The sequence below is a fragment of the Orcinus orca genome, chromosome 4 (assembly GCF_937001465.1).
Source record: "Orcinus orca chromosome 4, mOrcOrc1.1, whole genome shotgun sequence".
NCBI classification, from domain to species: Eukaryota; Metazoa; Chordata; class Mammalia; order Artiodactyla; family Delphinidae; genus Orcinus; species Orcinus orca.
In genome coordinates, this window is record NC_064562.1 from 141923846 (window position 1) to 141942397 (window position 18552).

General features: G+C 35.1%; 1 protein-coding gene across 7 annotated transcripts in view; it reads left to right on the top strand.

The window, feature by feature from the left end:
* The window catches only part of C4H4orf33 (chromosome 4 C4orf33 homolog), a 144254-nt gene that overhangs the window by 72335 nt on the left and 53367 nt on the right, over positions 1 to 18552 (top strand). For 6 of the 7 annotated variants that reach the window (XR_007477218.1, XR_007477219.1, XR_007477221.1 and 3 more), the window contains 3 exons: positions 1474 to 1522; positions 15825 to 16023; positions 17484 to 17751. The exons of the other annotated variant lie outside the window; for it this stretch is intronic. The gene's annotated coding sequence lies outside the window, so the exon portion shown is untranslated. Of the gene's footprint in view, positions 1 to 1473; positions 1523 to 15824; positions 16024 to 17483; positions 17752 to 18552 lie in introns of those variants that run through there. 7 annotated transcript variants of the gene reach the window in all.

An 18552-nucleotide genomic window follows, 5' to 3' on the forward strand; every position in this document is an offset into this window, starting at 1 on the left:
AATATAAGACTGGATACTCTAAAACTCTTTGAGGAAAATCTAGGAAGAACACTCTTTTACATAAATCACAGCAAGATCTTTTTTGACCCACCTCCTAGAGTAATGGAAATAAAAACAAAAATAAAGAAATGGGGCCTAATGAAACTTGAAAGCTTTTGCACAGCAAAGAAAACTATAAACAAGATGAAAAGACAACCCTCTGAATGGGAGAAAATACTTGCAAACGAAGCAACTGACAAAGGATTAATCTCCAAAATATATAAACAGCTCATGCAGCTCAATATTAAAAAACAAACAACCCAATGAAGAAATGGGCAGAAGACCTAAATAGACATTTCTCCAAAGAAGACATAAAGATGGCCAAGAAGCACATGAAGAGCTGCTCAACATCACTAGTTATTAGAGAAATGCAAATGAAAACTACAATGAGGCATCACCTCACACCAGTTAGAATGGGCATCATCAGAACATCTACAAACAACAAATGCTGGAGAGGGTGTGGAGAAAAGGGAATCCTCTTGCACTGTTGGTGGGAATGTTAATTGATACAGCCATTATGGAGAACAGTATGGAGGTTCCTTAAAAAACTAAAAATAGAACTACCATATGACCCAGCAATCCCACTCTTGAGGATGTATCCAGAGAAAACCATAATTCAAAAAGACACATGCACCCCAATGTTCATTGCAGTACTATTTACAATAGCCAGGTCATGAAAACAACCTAAGTGACCATCAACAGACAAATGGATAAAAATGTGGTACATATATACAATGGAATATTACTCAGCCATAAAAAAGAATGAAATTGGGTCATTTGTAGATACATGGATGGACCTAGAGACTGTCATACAGAGTGAAGTAAGTCAGAAAGAGAAGAACAAATATCGTATGTTAACGCATATATGTGGAATCTAGAAAAATGGTACAGATGAACTGGTTTGCAAGGCAGAATTAGAGACACAGATGTAGAGAACAAACATATGGATACCAACAGGGGAAAGCAGGGGTGGTGGGGAGGTGCTGGTGGGATGAATTAGGAGATTGGGATTGACATATATACACTAATATGTATAAAATTGATAACTAATAACCTGCTGTATAAAAAAAATTAAATTTAAAAAATAGAAATAGAGCTGAAAATTTAGATGAAATTTAGAGTTATGGACAGTGTTTAGCACACCTTTAATTGTAGGTTTTTTAAAAGTTGAAGAAATTTATATAACCTACACAAATGGAGAAAGACAAACCTCTTCCTTTAAACTGTGTAAATGTAAGTGTTCTTGGTCCCACTGTCACTCATTCTTCGCTTCTGTCTGTTAAGTAGCCTGCAGCTTTTCTGAGAATGAGCTACTGGAAAATCACAAAGAAGATTATATAAAAATTTAAATTGGATGACATTTTAATTTGAAAATGCCCAACCTATCTGCCTAATTTCAACTCTATCTTTATGATTCTCTTTTTGTTCACTTAGGCACGGACAGCACCTGGTCCTACTGCTCTCCAACAGGGATTCATTTACAGTGAGTACTACAGATCTTTAATCAAATCAACCTTTGTTTTACAGTGACCATATTTTTAAATGTAGGTTGACATGATTTTGGACATTTGAATATTTATATATTTGTTTAACCTTCATTTTCTTCTCAAAGTTCAAGGAAAAGGAAGCAAATAAAAGGGTTCAAGGGCTTGAGTAGGGCTGAAGTGCATGAGGCTAATATATATACATTTGATGTATCACCGGTGTGGCTGGTTTATGGGCGGATTGTTAATATTGCTTGTTGTTTTATGTGTGCTCTTGCACATTGGATTTAATAATGATAACTACAATTCTGGGATTAAAGTTTCTCCTCAGTTCTCTAAAAAGGAGCAGCAGAGAATACTGTGTATTTAGTTGGAAAATCTTAAAATAAACAAGGACACTTTCAACAATGAGGAAGGAGAAATTTTTTTAAAAAGTGAAATAACTTCAAAATAACTGAAAAGTACAGAAAATAATGACACCCACCACTGAGATTTAACATTCCCCACCTAGATTTAACAGATATTAAAAAATAAATCCTTATAGACACAGCCAATAACTATTTCTTATCCCTTATGCTTCCTTCTCTTGTCTCCTCTTCCTACCTTTTCCAGTTTTTTCAACTTTCAGTATTCTAAAGTTGGTTTGTATCATTTTCATAGTGTTTTCTTGCCTTTTTAAACATGTGTGTATCCATAAAAAGAGTTTTTTAAATATTTTAAAAGTTTAAAAAATTGTATATTCTTCTTAATAAATTGGGAACAGCCATTAATTAAGATGTTTTTGTAAATAGAATCAAGGGCAGATATATATATATATAGATATAGATATATGGCAAAAGTCAAATATTTTCCAAATTCACATATTTTGCAGTTGTTCACACGTTTTATTCTAATATGTAAAATTGACATATTCCTCAATTGATGGACAATCAGATTGTGTCCCTAGATTTTTTTTTTTTTTTTTTTTTTGCGGTATGCAGGCCTCTCACTGTTGTGGCCTCTCCCGTTGCGGAGCACAGGCTCGCGGACGCGCAGGCTCAGCAGCCATGGCTCACGGGCCCAGCCGCTCCACGGCATGTGGGATCTTCCCTGACCGGGGCACGAACCCACGTCCCCTGCATTGGCAGGCAGACTCTCAACCACTGCGCCACCAGGGAAGCCCCCTAGATTTTTTTTAAATAAATTTATTTATGTATTTATCTTTGGCTGCGTTGGGTCTTCGTTGCTGCGTGTGGGCTTTCTCTGGTTGTGGCGAGTGGTGGGCTCTACTCTTCACTGTGGTGCGCTGGCTTCTCATTTCAGTGGCTTCTCTTGTGGCAGAGCACAGGCTCTAGGTGTGTGGGCATCAGTAGCTGCAGCACGCGCGGGCTCAGTAGTTGTGGTGCATGGGATTAGTTGCTCTCCAGCATGTGGGATCTTCCCCGACCAGGGATTGAACCCGTGTTCCCTGCATTGGCAGGCGGGTTCTTAACCACTTCTCCACCAGGGAAGTCCTTCAGTAGATTTTTAAACCATGTGCCTTTTACAAATAATTTTTTTAATGATAAAATTGCTTTAAAAAAAAAATCTAGGCCTGTCCTCTAGAGCCCGCAAGCCACAACTACTGAGGCCCGTGCGCCTAGAGCCCGTGCTACGCAACAAGAGAAGCCACCTCAGTGAGAAGCCTGCGCACCGCAATGAAGAGTAGCCCCCGCTCGCTGCAGCTAGAGAAATCCCGCGCACAGAAACGAAGACCCAGTGAAGCCAAAAATAAAATAAATAAAATACATAAATTAAAAAAAACTACTGAAAGGCTTATAGGACTGAATACAATATACCTTTGGCCCATTATTCCTCCCTCCGGTCTTGTTCCATGGGCAACTGCTTTCAACAGTTTTAGCTGCCTTTTCTAGTTTTCATATTTAAAATACTTGGTGTGTGTTTTGGTAATTCTTTTTAATCATTAAGAAAAGACACAGTAGAAGATGTATCTTTTTTCTAGTAGAAATACATTCAGACATAAACTTTTTGTTGTCAAGGATATCTCAGTCAAAGAGTGTGTGCTAAGAAGGTCAAGATTAAAGGTTTGATGTATATGTTGGCCAGTTATTCTCTGTGTGGTCCATGAATGTAGATTACAACCCTAACTTTTGTCATGACAGCTTTTCACATGTGTATTCTTTCGGTTTGAAACATCTCAGAAAATGGGGAAGCAAGGAAAAAACCAGAAGTCTGTTGTAAAATTGCTGACAGTGGTAGAAATATAGGACTTAGGAGCTGAAATAATGACCTGTCTATAAAAAGTGTAACACGCTATTGAGGAGTTCTCTTCCAGCTCTAGAAACAAAATTCTTAGCAAAGGACCATACCCACTGTATGGACAGTGGCCTTATCACTGGAGTTTACAAAGAATTGCTCACTCTATTAGGATGGCTTGTTTTACTTTGTTTTGTTATTTAAATTTTGGAGCAAGGGGAAATAAAAAGTGGTTCAAGATCTCTTGGCTATTTTATTTAAGAAAAAGTCATGGAAGACTTTTTGAATTGGAGGACATTTGCATTATTGATCTTACATTGTAAAATATTTCCAAGACTGTTATTTAAAAGTGGTAGTGAGTAGAAAAATTTATAAAGACTAAGGGTTAGCAATTAAAAAAAGTAAAAGGTAGGAAAGAAGATAATTTCTTTTTAATGGTAAGAGAATAATTTGTTATTGGTCATTTGTTTCCCTCAGAACCATGCCCAGATATAGTCCTGTGTTTTTTTAAAATATTATTTTATTGTGGTAAGAACAAAAAACATGAGATCTACCTTCTTAAATTTTTGAGTGTATAATATGTTATTGTTGACTGTAGGTACAGTGTTGTACTGCAGACCCCTAGACCTTATTCATTTTGCTAAACCAAAACTTTATGCTTATTGATTAGTAATTCGCCATTTCACATTCCTCCTGCCCCTGGATTTTCCTCTTTGATTCTATGAAGTTGACTATTTTAGACACTTCATGTAAATGGAATCATACTACGTTTGTCTTTCTGTGACTGGCTTATTATTTCACTTAGCATAATGTCCTCAAGATTCATCCATGTTGTAACATATTGCAGAATTTCCTTCTTTTTAAAAGTCCGAATAGTATTTCACTGTATGTATATACTACATTTTCTTTATTCATTCATGGCGGGGAATAATCTTAAGCGAAATAGCAAGACATACTAAAGATTGGCTTATCTGTTGAATTTTCTTAGATCAGCACTGTCCAATAGAAATTTCTGTGATGTTGGAAAATGTGCTGTGTATGCTCTGCCCCAAATGGTAGCCACTAGCCACACGAAATGTGGCTATTGCAACTGAGAAACTAAATTTTAACTTTATTTAATTTTAATTAATTCAAATTTAAGTTTAAATTGCCAGGTGTGGCTAATGGCTACAGTATTGAACAGTGAAGTTCTAGAAAAAGTATCACATAGACAGAGGTATGACATCTTCTCTTTTCTTTTCTTTTTATTATTTTTTAATAAGTGACAGAGTGACATTCAAACCCACTCTGGCTCTAGAACTCTTTTTTTTTTAATTAATTTGTTTATTTTTGGCTGCCTTAGGTCTTCCTTGCTGCGCGTGGGTTTTCTCTAGTTGTGGCGAGCAGGGGCTACTCTTTGTTGCAGTGCATGGGCTCCTCATTATGGTGGCTTCTCTTGTTGTGGAGCAGGGCTCTAGGTGCATGGGCTTCAGTAGTTGTGGCATGAGGGCTCAGTAGTTGTGGCTCGCAGGCTCTAGAGTGCAGGCTCAATAGTTGTGGCACACGGGCTTAGTTGCTCCGTGGCATGTGGGATCTTCCCGGACCAGGGACGGAATCCATGTCCCCTGCACTGGCAGGCGGATTCTTAACCACTGCTCCACCAGGAACGTCCCCTCTTTTGTTTTAAATGTAATTATGCTTTTTGATCCTTAGTGTGCTTGAGAAGACATGAATATAGCTAGCATTCCAATTGTGAAAGTAGAAAGGAGAGAAAAGTTATGAAAGGAAAGTTTTAAAAAACCAATCTATGTATTGTTTGAGAATGACTTAATATAAAACATGCTGGTTTAATACCATTAAATTACATATATATGTGCATATAAATATATAAAATATGATAAAAATAAAAATTTAACATATGCACACTAAGCTACATAATATAAAGCTACCTAATATATATACTGCTAATTTAATACCATTAAACTGTGTGTTTATATACTTATGTTATAGATACATGATATATATTATACCTGACAAAAAAGAATATATGTACTAAAATCAACTCTAGAAGATGTGGGTATCATAATATTAATGAAAATTAAGGGTAATTTGAAATTTTGGTGGTCTTATGCACATTTGTGCTATCTACCAATAAAGAATTCAGAGTAATTAAGATAAAGGAAAAAACAAGGGAGAGTGACAGAGGGAAAGACCCATTAAAACAACTTGGGTCTCTTGCAAGACAGGATACTGCTTGATAAAGTGTGAAGAAAGGATAGAAGAAGGAACAAAACAATTCTTGAAATCTGTCCTTTTGAGTATTTTGAGTTAGAATGAACCAGAATTGATAGAGGCCTGCTTTCACTAATGAGAATTTAATTGTCTTGTGCAATGTTCCAATAATGAAAATACATTAATTGACAATTGATATTCTTATAAAGTAAGACTAAAAGGATTGAGATAGAATTTTCTGCAAGGTAAGTGATGAACATTGGAGTCAAATGGACATGGGTACAAACTCCGAGCCAGCTCTGTTGCTTAGTTGTTGTGTGACTTTGGATGAGTGACCTAACCTTTCTGACACTCAGTTTCCTTTATCTGTGAATTGGAGAGAATAAAAACAATCACTTCAAAGGTTTTTAGAGATGATGAAATGAGACAATGAATGTCAGGCAGTATATTAAAAGTTTAGTGCATAGAATAAGCCTTCAAATTGTAGTTAATATTAACTATTGATGAAAATGTTAAAAGAAATATAAATTAGAAGAAGCAGAGCATTGCAAATTCCATGTGTTGCATTTCAAGTATGGTGATGAAAATATAACTTAGCAAATACTTTTGAAAAAGAGATACTATCCAAATAAAGATGAATGGAGGTATGGAAAATTCCTGAGGGAAAAGTGTGAAATTTATGAATTTGAAGTAAGGAGGTTATTAGAGAAGATGTGAAAATTTTATTATAATTTAAAATCTCAGGAGGAAGATTATGGAAATGGAGAAAATGGTGCTTTAAAAAAAGAAGATTTATGGAGTGGGAAGGAAGCCTGAGTTGATAGGAAGTAGAAATGCAGAAAGTACTTGGTTGTAGAATGCACACATGTTTTTAGGCTTTCTGGGAACAAGGCAAGGAAAATAGTCCATCATGAGGTCCTACATACAAAAAGGATAAACTCCATAAAAGACCTATCTGAAGGCTTTTTCCATACACTATAATATCCCAGTGATGAAAGACGAAATTTTTAAGAAGTGGCAGGAAATCAGAAATCGATAAGACACATGTATGCTTTATATCTACTATATAAAGCGCTTTCTCCTAATTCATCTCCATAGTGTTCTCTTAAATCTTTTCTTGTTTGATTTCTAATAGGAAAACTCTACACTTGCAGCTCCTTTTTCTTACGTGTGTTTATTTCTCAGAATCTTGTATTTTGGTTTTTGTGTGTTGAAGTTATCTTGGTCAACAGATTTAATGGAATTTTCTCATTCTTCCTGATTTCTATGCAGCATGTGACATTGATGATCATTTCTTTCTTCCTGAGATTCTTTTCAGACTCCTCCTATTCTCTGATTAGTCCTTTCTGATCTCATTATTTTCTTTAATTCCAGCCCTCCAAATATGTCTTCTCTTTGTTTCTGCTGTTAGGTCTCTTGTTTTTACATCCCCACTGTGACCATCTGATCCTCTTCCATGCCTTCAACCTTAATTTCTGTTCAGATTTCTCAAACATCTATATAACTGGGCTAAAGTTTTCTCCAGAGCATCAGTCCTACATTCCTAGTAATGTTTACTGCGTATCTGCATCTGGGTATCCTGACAGCAACTCACACTTAACATTACTGAAACTAACTTATCAATTTCCAGGTCTTGGTTGTGCACCTCTATCTAAAGTTGCACCATTATTTTCTAAATCAGGCAGACAAGAAACTTCTGCCATCTTTGATTGTTCCATCTCTCTTGCCTGTTATATACAACCAGTTGCCATGCCTTGTAACTTTGCGGAGTTTTGCTATGCAGCGGTCTGTGAAGTAGTGTGAGTGACCACTGAATGGAATTATTATATATTGAACCAAACGTAACAAATAGTGATTAGAAGGTCCATTAGAACCCTAGGCATTCCCTGATAGTAGGTTAGTCATGTGAGGGAATGAGTATTGGAAATAAAGCCTGGCTGGACCGTAAAGTAGGAAATTATGGAAGATGGAGAGAGCAAAGGGCCATGGGCCCAGGAAACTAGGCATTCACATAATCTCCAACCTCTTGACAAATGCAGTGCTTGAGCCATGCGTCTCAGAACAGGTTCCTCTGCAAAGCTTTGTTAGAGTTCTGTGAATAGCAATGTCTGTGTAAACATCTCTGAATATCCTAACAGAGTCTCAGTGCTATTTGGATATGAATAGGACAAGAGAAAAACATTTAGTTAAAAATTACAGATATGATTTCTTTAATTTTCTTTTTTTTTCCCACTATAGAACATTTGAAAGGAAGTGATTTGAAGAGCAAGCTGGGCCTTTGTGATTGGCCCAAATAAAGTATAGTGTAGTGTTGTATTTTGTCGCCTTCCTGCTTTTAATAAATAGAGGCCACATTTTGTCAGCTGTTTTCCTGAACCACACTACCTGGCATCTCAGGGTTACATTTTGGTCATTTGTTTTTTTTTTTAACTCCCTTCCCTTCTCCAATGGGTTGATAACAATATAGCAATGCCCACTTATGCAGTATCTTTTATTTTTAAGTAAAGCAAATGGATTTTTGCATCTTGCCTTACTGACAAGTTTGCAAATTACCAATCTTTGCTCTTTTTTCTCCCTCCCAATTTTTCATGGTGGTAATTAAGGACTGTAAATTTCACTTTATCATTTGTGTTAGGAATAGTAGCATAAATCATAGTAATAGCACCGTTCATTTCAGTAATGCCAGCCTGCCTGCAAATCACTTGTAAATTTGTTCCATGGTTGTACCTCTATCAAATTAATCAAAAAACCACCTGCATACATTTCCTGAGCTTATTTCGATGGCTTAGTAACAGTGAGGAAGAAAGACCATTGCTGACCTTTGCATTTTTAGTTATTTGTGAGCTCTGAATGGCTCGTGCATACGTTTTCGTTTTGAACCCTGGCTAACATCTAACTGAGCATTATATGTAATGCTTTTTTTTTTTTTTAAACACAGGTTGGGATTTGTGCCCCAAATAATATACCTGCCAGATCGTCCTACTGTGGTTCATACGTAGTAATAATAATGTTTGATTGGACATAAAATTGTATTCCATTTAAGAATTTGTGAGAAGTAATACTTTTCTGCTGAAAAAGGATTTTTCAAGTGAGCATAATTGTTTTCAACGTTGGGAAGTTAGGCAACAGTCACTTACGCTTGTCCCCTGTACCCAGGAAGGTGATACCAATGTGTTATTCTGAATATGGAGGAAAAAAGAGAATCTTTCCTTATGTTCCTGCTTATGCTTTCTGGACAATAGCTAAGACAACTCCAGTTCAGGTGAGGCTGGCTCCAGTGCACTGTTTATATAACATGTTGAGTTCTATCCTGGATATAGTGTCTTCTTTGGGGGAACTTCCTGATGTACAATATTCATGTCCAGCTTACTTCTAACTTATTGATCCTGCCCTAAGAGGAAAAAGGGGAATTTAAATTTAGTAATGGCTTACTGTTAGTCTTACCCTGAGTCAAACATTCTTAGAGGAAAAAACACAGGTTATTTATTTTAATTTTACATTTTGGAATTACGAAGATGAGACAAAATCCAGTTCTAGAGCTCAGATAATAAAAATATAATAATAAACATGATTTATAACTTTATATTTTTATGTATACTTTCCTTCGATTTCTGTTTCTGATATATAAGCTTGGTTTTGAGAAGTTATTACCTGTATGTGGACTCAGTATTTCAGTGAGTTTTCATTGTAGAGTCTTTAAGGTTAGCATAAGAAATTAGACATAAGTATAGGGGTCTTAACTTTCATAAACAGCTTGCTTTTGCATCTAATTAAAAAGATAATGACAAGGTTCCTTTAAATTCTTAGTAGTTATAGTATTTAGTTTTAGTCTCTGTATATTTTCCACTCTAGTCTCTACTGTTTAAATAGTCTATATTGAACACTTCACACTTGTGAAGTTGGAATAGTCTTTTGAGCAAATCCACTCACTATTTTTTCTATTCTCCCTGGATGAACGTGTAATTGGCAATAATTTACTTCAAAGAAACTCTTTTATTAGAAAAAGAAGAGACAAAAGCAACAGATGGCCTTGAATCTTGCTATTCTCTAAAGAAATTAAAGAAATAAAGAAGTAAATATTTTATTTCTATGTAGCAAAATCAGAAAGCCCAGAGTGAGTTTGATATATTTTGAAATATTGTTAAATAATTCTTTCAGTAACCGTTTTATAATTTAGTTCTAGGTATATATGCAATAATTCTCATGGAGAAAAAGCTTTGGAAATCAATGGATTAAAATATCAGGAAATTAAGTAGAGGTTTTAAAGAGTGACAGTTCTGATTACTATGGACTCTTTCATGTGTGTGGAAGAAGCTAGTCTTGGAAACATCTGAAAGCATACCCACAAAATAAATATTTTTTATCTGTAGATCCATACATTAAAAATATATTTGTAAATGTGTTTATAAATATGTATAAGATTAAAGCATTTTTTCATTGTCTAGTGTTGCAGTAATCCACTTTACCTAATATAAGAGAGAATAAATTAAAATTAGTTTAGCCACAGGGAATCTTTTTAGCCTGTTGGATTTACTCTACTTATGAGACTGTAAAATATTTTAGTGTTACTTCTTAAGGATAAAAGCAATAAAATTAAATCTTGAAAGCCATCACATTTCATTTAGCAATAAACCAGTGATTAACTGATAGGTTCTCAAAGATGGTGGAATAATGATCTTTCCTTCTACTCCTTTCACCTCTATTCTCTTCTAAAATAAATCATTTCCAGACTGTCAGCAAGCATGAGAAACTTCTAGCTAAAGACCTTTCTCTCTTGAAGACGCTGAAAAGAGGGGCTTAGAGTGAAAAGTGCCATAACTACAATAGTAAGCGCATTCTACCAAGGATAAATAACAATTGCAAAGCCTGACAGTGAAGAGTACAGAGAGGAATTCAAGTGACTAAACCTCAAATAAAGGATTATCCTTGTTTGTGAGGAATCTGTTCCAGTAAGAAATCGATCTAGGAACCTCTGCATACAAAAGCAGCTGGGCAGTTTTTTGAGCTATGGGGAAACTGCCACTGAGACCAGTAATCCTAACTGGGCAGTGACCTGCCAACAGGTCTTCAGGCCCCAGCAATAGACCTTTTTCTGTACAGTTATTAGACCCTGAGTCTGTTTATTCAGAGAGCAGCTGTTCTAAATCAGTGACACTCACACTGTCATTAAAATAAATCTGGTACTATATTTTTTACAGCTCTATTAATTTTACCATTTAACTTTCTACTTTGTAAAAGTGGAAAAATGAAAACTGAGAACTGTGAGGATATTGTTTGTTAAGTAGATGCTAACCGGATTAAAATCCCATCAACAGTTGTAGTGGTAACTGAAACAAAGTGACAGATTTAACACTGCTGTCTATTTATGTGTCAAATAGAGTTAAATGTTTTGCTGAATTCTTAAAATGGTTTGGCTCTGTAGTATCTAGCATAATCTACACTGAAAATTGGAGCACAATTTTGTCTGAATATGTGGAAAAAGGTATGTGCACTTGAGGATCAAGAAAATTGCTACTGAAAGTGGTATGTTAAAAAATGGCTTTGATTAATGAAAACAAAGTTAGTTATTTGAATATATTTGTTAGGCAGAAATGAATTCATTCATTCATTCTTTCATTCATTCATTTACCAGACTTTCACTGAGTACCTTTTGTGGGCCTGGCTTTGTGTTAGGGGCAGAGGATACAAAGTCAAATAACATGTAGTCTCTGCTCTCTTGGAGCTTTTGCTCCAGTGACACGTATCCACTTTTTCAAAATGTTTTGTTAATTTAGTTAATATTGATTGGATTTCTTAAAAACAAGTTTTCTCCAAATTTTTTTTGGTATATGTTTTCTTTATATCTACTTTAAATATCTCTGCTTCTGTTTTGGAATAAAAAAATAAAAAGCAGAGCAAAACAAAACAACAAACAACACCAAGCCATGCTACTACACTGGGAGTCTTAGCTCTGAAAGGAAGAACCTCCTTAGCTCCAAAAGGAAGAAAAAAAATTTTTCTTCTATGTTAGAAACTATACCTTTTCTTTGAGGATGGTTCTTTAGGTTAGAAGTTCATTGATACACCAGCGCCACCTGCAAAATCTGCTACAATATTAATAAACTAATACATTTCACATTTTTAGCTGTAGGTATACAATTTTATGGGGCATTATTATACAGGTTTAAATAAGAAGAATTTGGTCTTTATGTGAGAGCCATTACAATCCTTCCCAAATAGTAAATATTACTATTTGAAGAAAGAAAATAGGCTATTAAACTGCGTTGAAGTCATCAATGTCAGCTTTCAACTTTTCTGGCTCAGGTTTACCTGTATTTAGTATTATGAGTTCTACTCTGATTGAACACCCTTGGCATTATGTATGGGGCTTGATAAATATGGGGATTCACCGGCTGATTCATTTATTCAACAAATATTTTGTGAGCATTTACCACGTACAGGGTGTTGTTCATGTGGCTGTGTGAAAAAGACCGTCAGAGCTCCTTCCTTCAAGGACCTCACATTCCAGGGGAAGTCTTGACTAGCAAAGAGTTCAGGTGGGGAAAATCCTAATGATTCTGTCCACAGAATGAACTATCTATCTTCAGGGAATGAAACACTGCAGTGTGGGACCTAATAGCTCATACATTATTCTTTTAACTGATACTTAGTGTGCATCTACTGTGTGCAAGGCACTGTTCTAGGCATTGGATCTTCTCTTAATATTCAGATTTAGGAGATCTTGAATGGCTCCTAGGAATTTGTATTTTTCTAAATACCTTACAATCACGCAATTTTTTTAAAATGACCACTTTAATCAATTCCTTTCAAATATAAATGATCTTGGCTAGGTTTGTAATGAGAACTATGTGACAGAAAATTCACAGTGGGAAGCAACAGCTAGTACACTATGATGATGCCTTCTATTATGTGTTGCTAATTGATAGAAGACTATTGTAATCTTTTTTTTTTTTTTGGCCACACTACGCGGCTTGTGAGATCTTAGTTCCCTGACCAGGGATCAAACCCTGGCAGTTGAAGCACAGAGTCCTAACCACTGGACCACCAGGAAATTCTCTATTGTAATCTTAATCAGGCAAAGTTGATGGCCAAGATGGTGTTTCAGGAAGAATGTTGAAGAGCTTCACTTATTTTCTTGCTGGAATGAAAATCTATCCTGGTTACAAAGAAACAGTGCAGGAATGCCTCAGTGAGAGGCAAAGCTTTTCTCAAACAAGCTTCTCTGGTTCTACTCAAATGCTTAAACAAGCCCTTCTGCGACATTGCAGAAATAGTCACCATAAACCTTGAAGAGATTGTCCTGCAATATTTTTGAGGACCAGATTTTAATGTGGCTCCTGAATCAGGTTTAAATTTTTCCAATTAAAAAAAAAATAAACCATGAGCAATTCAGCAGGAAAAACAAGTAGGGTTTGAGAGGGTAGGTGGAAGGCTGATGATGCTGCAGTTGGGGAGTCAGGGGAGCTCTCTTTTGTGGTAACACATAAATGGCACATTGGTTTTCTCTTGCAGCTACTATATGGAATCTTTTGCTTCACCACTTAGAGCAAAATTTAAAGAATTTAGCAGCAGAATATCCAAATGTTGGGAGGTAGAGGAAGGGAAGGGCTGGGGGTGGGCGAAGAGCACAGAAATAGCTACTTCAATCTATGACAAGCACGTTTACAGTTTTTCTTAGGATCTTGCCTGCTGCCTAATATAACAGGAAGGTCACTTTGACAGGGTCACTTTGAGAAGCAAGAAAGATGATACTGTGAATAATTAAGGATGTTAAATCAACCACAGTCATACAGTTCCCTTTGAATATACTCATTTATTCATATATTACTTGGCCTAATGCTCATTAGTCATTCCACAAATGTTAAGTGTGCTAGACAATGGGAACATGTTGGTGTAGAAGGTGGGCATCCTCTTTGACCTCTTAGAATTGTACTCTTCTCAAGCAGAAGGGAATAGCAGATGGTAAATAAAAAGGTTATTCAGCTGGATAATGATTTACTGCTATAGTCTGTGTTCTAAACATAAATCAGTTTTTCTGCAGTGCTTTCAGCAAATCAAAAACGGCATCCTGTTCTTCTCTTGGTAAATGATAAAGGGATTTAAGATGATTGCCTTAGGTGTCTGCTGTTACTCAAGAGTCGCTTTTATGCATGTAGCTAGAATATCAGCTCTGTGAGGGCAAGGACTTTGTTTTGTTGACCCAGTATGCCCAGTTCCTTGAAAAGTATCTGTCACATGGCAGGCATTTAATAAATACTCATTGAATGACAGTCCAGAGCTTGATAAAGTCAGGAATTGATTTAAGTTTCTTGATATAGAAGCAAGTGGAATGAGGAGAAGATAATGGTGTTCTATTTAGATCCTAACATTTGTTGAAGCTCAGTGGGCTCAGATCTTTATAAAAATATCTTTTTTCGAAAATGGCTTTTGGAAAAATGGCATCCGTATGATACACTTAGCATGTTAAAATGAATCAAGAAATTATAGTCGTAATGGAGAACTCTTAGGAATTTCTGTTTTGAAAGTAGGTCAAGCAAGTTACTCAAGTTCGTCCTGGCCGCAGAATAGTATATTGTATTCCATTAATTTGACAATGGACCCTTTATTTTTATAGTGCTCTTAAAAAAAAAAAAATTCTAAAAGGGAGACAACTATTGGCAGCTCTATGGAGTTACAGTAGAGCTAGTTCCCGAGCATCCCTGGATAAAATTCCTCACATACTTTCTTCTCTAGATGCAGAGTAGACTGTCAAGGGAAATGACTGTGATCAGTGGAATATGTTTATCATAGATTATCATAGATTTTGGCTTAGTCTCTTCACAGAGGTTGTCAGTTGTCCTGTGGACAACACTGTTACAGCAGTTCTCCGAACAGTTTTTAAAAATTGAGTTTTCTCAGTCTCTGAGGGAGAGCAGAGAGGGTAATTTGGCTCTTGACCAGCACTTTTTCCAAATGGGTAATTTTTAGAATGGGATTGTCAGTGATTCTGGCCAACTTCAGTTGATATTAGATTCTTCATTAGGGTTGACAGGATCTGTCTGGGAACGGGGAAGGAAGTCTACGGGGAGATAATCTAAGTAAAAAAGGAATCCAGTATTCTCTATCTGGGACATGGATTGTTTCCAAAACCTATCCCTTTTCTGCCTTATATTAATAAGCATTAATGAGATGAACCATTTAGAAAGGTAAAAATTGATGTCAGCAAAAAACTTCTAAAAACTTACTTACAAAACTGATAAAATAGTTGTTGATGAATGAGTGAATGTGACCAATATAATAAATATGATCAGCTTCTGAAATGCTGACAAAGAATGAAATAATTAACTCCAGCAGGTAGGGGCATATGAATTCCATTAGAAATTGTCTCTGTGATTCAGGTCAGGTTCCTTGGGCTAAGGTGGCTGCTTAACAGGTCTCCATAGTCTGGGTTTGCCTGCCAGGGATCAGCATAGATATTAACAACTACAATAAATTTAGGGCTAATGAGCAAACAAAGCAGTTTCCGTTGCTTCTCCTTAGAGCTCCAAGCATGAAGAACCAGTGTTTAGGTCAGCAGTATCATTATGCCCTTATAAAAATTAGCTGTTTGTACAAATTGAATCTGACATTTTATATGTTTTATAGAAGACCATAAATACTTTCAACTTTTTATAAATAATAAAACTGTGAATGGGGTGAATACTCAATGGCATTACTAATGGGTCTTCAACTTAGGAACCATGACTGACAAGCTTGCCTTACAAAGCAATTATATCATTTTTGTCTAATTTAAACTTTGGTTCTATTTGTTTAATGCATTAAATCTGCCAATTGAAAATTATTGCTGTTTTGATTATTTCCTCCTAACTATGAAAGTAAGAGCCAAGTTCACAATTTAAACTCAACACTACCTGGAACCGGTGGAGTGGGATTATATTTCTTCCTTGGGAATATTTTCCACGTGGTATTGATAAAATGAATTCATATGCAATTCATGGATCAGGGATTAGAAGAATTTATGAAGCCCTCTATTCAATGCCACATGAAGAGATGGAAGATGGACAAGGCCTAACTTGTAAGTATGCAAATAATTTGACTATATATTTACTTTCAGGTTTTACCTACAGTGAGTTGTGAGAGGGAGATAAGAGCTTTAACAACAACTCCTTACATTTTTTTATATCCCAGAAAGATTTTCATTGCATTTCTGATAATTAGAATAAGTAGCTCTATTCACAAATAGTGAGATTTTTACCAAATTTACTTTAAAATATTTTCTGGTTTATATTTTAAGAGCTAATTGGAATTGAAAATGCCAAGGAACAATTGTAAATTAAGCTTTCTAAAATGTAGAATTAAATCTACCAAGTAACCTTTCTTGTGTATTTCTCAGCCCTCCATAACTCCAACCCCAAATCCAAACATGGTTCTTTTTGCAAATATTCCCTATGTATTATATTTTATAAATATTTGAGATTTTTGTTTTGATACCTGTTCATTTCAGATGCTACACATTTTGAGGGGAAGATAATGTAAGCGTTCATCATTTTTTTCACAGTGCCTAAAATTTAAAAAACTACACATAACATTGTTAATCAACTACACTCAAACTACACATAACATTGTTAATCAACTATACTCCAATGTAAAATAAAAAAGTTAAAAAAATACACATACATGTAAAATTATAAATATCTAAGTATGTGTAACATGTATACATATATAGTTTTTTGTATTCTTTATGTATAGCACAGGTGAATTATTTTCAGCATTTTTGTTTGACCTACTTTTTACACTTTAACAACTCTGTCATTTTGCATCAACTCCTACATAATTGGAAATGAATCTACACAGCAGTCACCTTGAATCAGCTTCCTTCAGGCTGTACTAGGCACTGTACAGGACTGTATGATTTCTGTTTGCTTTTATGAATGATAGTAGTAACACTGCCGCTGATAGTAAAAGCTTGCATACTTTGATAATACATAGGTAAAGCTCATTTTAAAGGAGTGTTGTATGACTGAAAGTACTTAATTAGTATACAGTATTTCTGTGTGAGTTGAGTGAGCGTGTTTCGTAGTAATCGGGGACTCACAGAAACTACCAGTAAGACATGAGAGGATACCTTTATTATTGCATGGCGAACCTTGGATTCATACCATCTTCACATATCTTAAAATGTGAATTCAACAAACTGCTCATATGAACTTTTTTCAGTGAGATTTGAATTAAGAAAAAAATATATGTATATATAATCATTAATTAGCATAGAAATAATGGTTTCTCACTCCTCAATGAATATTGTGGCAAGTTCTGTACTTGTATACATAAGAAAAATTATACATGTACATAAAAAAAGATGTAATATGTTATTATAAATATTTTAAAATAAAATAATAGATACGTTAATGAGCAATGTTCAAAGTAATTAAAGCATGGATATGTTTTTCTTTTAAATTTTATTTAATGAATAAATAAAAACATGGCTGTGTATTGAATACTTAAAATTTGAATTTTTTTCTATGTGACCTGAAGCCATCGCCTTGAGTATTTCAAACCTTTCAACTTGAAGTGGATTATGGGAAACAACTGGGAGAAGCCAGACTCAGAGCTGTGGAAGGAGCTTTGCTGTGATCCTTTACCTTCTGACAACACAGTTATAGCTCGTAACGAAAAGCACTTAACAAATAGAACTCCATGTACCACCACCTTTTGGCCTCAGTTGGACAGCTGAAGTAAAATCATTGTCTGCTACCACTGTAAATGTTCCAACAACACGCTAGAAATAAATCATCTAATTGAACATGACTCTTCTGCTGTATCTTTTACTAATAATGTTTTTTTTTTTTAAATAAACGATAAGAGAAAATAATTGTTAGGGTGCTTCTTTCCCATCAACTCATCCTTTCTGGCAAGTTTTCTTTTCCCTGAAATAGATCTTTGGAAAATCAAGAAAGAACATGAGATGTTTCTGTTAAAATTCCAGTGATACATTGCATAGTGCTGAGACCTGAAGTAGAAAAATGAACAGCTGTAAATTTTGCCCTAAGGACATTTCAGTGCTTTGAAAACATGGAGGTGAATATTATAGCTTCTACTCAATGTTACACTTTACTACATTATTTAATTTCTAAATATGACAATTTTCTTGTAGGGGTGGCATTGCAGGTCATCTGTCAGAATAAGTGTTAACTTAACCTAAAATACTCTGAGCAATATTGGTTGAGTGAACTAGAGTAAGTCCATTAATCATTACATTATTAAATTATTGGGCACTTGGATTCAGGAATGTTTTGTATGTTAAAGGTATATCTAGTCTTCTTTGTCCAGCTACCAACACTTTCACTGACTCTCTGAGGAACCAATTTATTTATATAGCAATAGTTATACTTATTTGTATATATGTTTATATATAATATATATTTATTTATATATATATATTAATATATTTATTTATTTATATACCAATAGTTGATTTTGAGACCTTCAGCTTAAAGTTAGACTGTTTCTTTTCCATATCAGCCTTTGAATTTGGGTGGCATGGAAAAGAAGGGAGGAAAATAGCATAAATGCTGGTCAAGGATTCTTGTGTTGCCCTGGAGTG